Genomic DNA, 3,089 nt, shown 5'->3' with positions numbered 1-3,089 from the left:
TTTTTTTCAAAAAAAAATTTTCAGATTTTTATTTTTAAAATTTTTATCTTATCTTATCTTATTTCAAAAAAATCAAATTTCAAAATTCAATTTTAAAAATTTTCAAAATTTAATTTTCAAATTAAAAATTTAAATAACCTTTTAATTTCAATTTGTTTTTATTTTTAATTTCTATCTACTATGAACTCTCACCCCTTTGGCTATGAGTCTGGTTACAATTATGTTGCAGAAAGAAGAAATTACAATGAGAACAGGCATCAATGTTGGAACAATCAAAGATGGGAGGAGCCACAAGGATTTGATCAACCCTCATGGCAACAACCACCTCCAATGGACTATCAACAACCACCACCATATGCCTATAAACCCTTTCCTCAACATAACTTTGAACTACCACACTCACAAGCCCCTTTCCGCCATTCACCTCCATATGACCCTAACCCTCAACCACCATACTAACCACCTTATGAGCCATATGAACCATATATAGAACCACCCCAATTCCAATCCAATCACTCCCAACCACCACCACTTTCTTTTGTAGCATGTCCAAGTCCGGCAACCCAAGAAGTAGAGGATCGCCTAAGGGAAACAGTAATTAAATTTTAGGCAACCGTTCAACAATTGGGGCAAGCATTAATTCAATGGGCTTCTAGGCACTCAAATATACAAGGATCAGCCACAGCTCCATGTGGACAGTCTAGTGAAGAGCGTAGCATGAAAGAGATACCAGAAACCCCAGTGGACAAGACAGAGAATGAATTCGTACTAGAACAAGTAGAAGAAGCTGTCATTGTTCAAGAAGAAGAAGAAGTGGTTGAAGACTTAGGAGATGCAGAACCTCCATGGGAAAGTCAAGACATAGAGCCTCCTTCCAAGACGGTTGTAATTGATGCTGAGGAGGGTGTACAACCTCCAAAGCATATCATAGTTGAAGACTTGGAAGAGGTTGATCAAGAGATAGAGATTCAAGAAGAAGAAGCACAACCTCCTATGCCCTTGGAAAGCAATGAAGAGGAGATTGAATTGAAAGAGAGCTACCAAGAAGAAGAGGTTGAAATTGAAGAAGCTTGCAAAGAGGTGGTAATTATCAGAGAAGAGCACAAGGGAATGGAACTTGCAATTTCATTAAAAACACCTCCCCCTAAGTTGCCATCATCCTTCACAACATTCAAGTGGGTAAAATTCATATCCTATAGCTTTCTAATCCCACTTGAATATGGGCTACTGGAGACGGATGGTCAACTTAGAGCTCTTTGTGATATTAAGAGTAAGAGGAAGATGGCCAGTGGTAAGAATTGTCCTGCAAGGTTCATCATGGTTGGAAGCTTTAAGTTCAAACGTAAGGGTTGGTGTAAAGCTCAACTGAATGGGTCTAGGAAGCTGTTTGGTCGCTGCAGTGAGAATTCAGATCACCTTCCACCCGGCTGGAAAAATGCAGATCGAGACAAAAACGGGTGTAAAAGTAAAGTTTGGGATCCTGGAATCTGTTCTGGCATTTGTCACCCCGGGAGCCTAAGAATCTGTTTGAAGCTTCTTAAGGGCTTTACATGCTTAGTTTGGGACCCCGGAGGACACTGGAATCACAAACATTGGTGGAGATTCCTGGATGAGTTCAAGCACAAGCCACCATAACAGGAAGCTCGCTAAATGTCCAACTTAAGGACTTTAACTAAAAGTGTTAGGTGGGAGACAACCCACCATGGTATGATTGTTCCTTTTTCATTTTTTTATTTAGTTTTATTTGTTCTCTAGTTTTATTTTATTTTATTTTATTATATTGAACCTAAATTTTTGCATCACATTCATATAACACTGCATTCTGTATTTTTCAGATTACAAAAAAAAAAGAGCGAGCACGCGATGCGACCGCATCAGCGACGCGTCCGCGTCGCAAGGAGATGGGAGATAATATTAATATGAACAGAGAGTTTCGCAGGAGCAGCGCTGGAGGCGTGCCAATGGCACAAATCACCCCACGCGACCGTGTCGCCGACGCGTCTGCGTCCCATGGGAACTTTGGCCTCCCACGCGATCGCGTCACCCACGCAGCCGCGTGACCTGAAAATCGACGTCAAAAGGGTGCATGGCCAAAAGTTATGCTGGAGTTGGGCTGGACTCGTGCTGGAAGCCCAAGCCCTCCCACGCGTCCGCGTCACCTGACCTTCTTGCGCACCACGCGACCGCGTCACTCACGCGTCTGCGTCACAAGCGGCGCACAGATTATCCAGATCAGCCAAATTTCTTATCTTTTCTTCTCTAATCCTTATTTTTCTTATCTTTTCTTATTTCTTTCTTCTTCCTTTCTTATCTTCTTTCCCTTCTCATCTCTCTTATTTTTCTTTTTATTTTCTTTTAGTTTATTTACATACTTTCATTCATTGCATTATTTTTATTGGTGTTAGAAATTTATTTGGGTCATTATTTCTATATTTTACTTGTGGATTATTAGAGGAATTATTTGACAATTATATATATTTATTTTTAAAGGTTGCTTGCATGTTCAATTTATTATTTTCATTAGATTATTTAACATGCATGCTATGTGTTTGTGAAAACGCCCGTATGGCATTGTGCACTGCTTTTCAGTATCTTTTATCCTACTACTCTGAATGCTTGCTTTTCATAAACTCCCTTTACTATTGTATTAATTGAAATTAATTGTCAATACAAACATGATGGTTAGTTACGAGTAATGCTTGATCTATGCTACTCATGCCCTTTGCCGGCATGCCAATAAATACCTTGCATTCACTTGTCCTTATATGCACTAGCTATTTTCCATTGATGGCTTTTCACATGTACTCGCGAGCATGTGTTAATGTCAGTTATATCTTAATGTGCATCCATCACCACCTTTTCCGTTCTCTTCCTTGCTATATATATCTCTTTGAATTTAATTTACTTTCTCTTCCCTTTTTCAGGATGGCCACCAAGAAAGGAAAAGAGAAAGCCATTCCCAAATCAACAGCAAGGAAAGGAACAAAAAGAGCCCCAGCTGAGGAACTACAACCCCCATCCACTTGCACATCTTAGCATGCACCGAGGACGGTGCAATCTTTAAGTGTGGGGAGGTCGATACCGATCTC

The sequence above is a fragment of the Arachis ipaensis genome, chromosome B04 (genome assembly GCF_000816755.2).
Source record: "Arachis ipaensis cultivar K30076 chromosome B04, Araip1.1, whole genome shotgun sequence".
Lineage (NCBI taxonomy): Eukaryota > Viridiplantae > Streptophyta > Magnoliopsida > Fabales > Fabaceae > Arachis > Arachis ipaensis.
Note: the sequence above shows the minus strand (reverse complement) of the source record.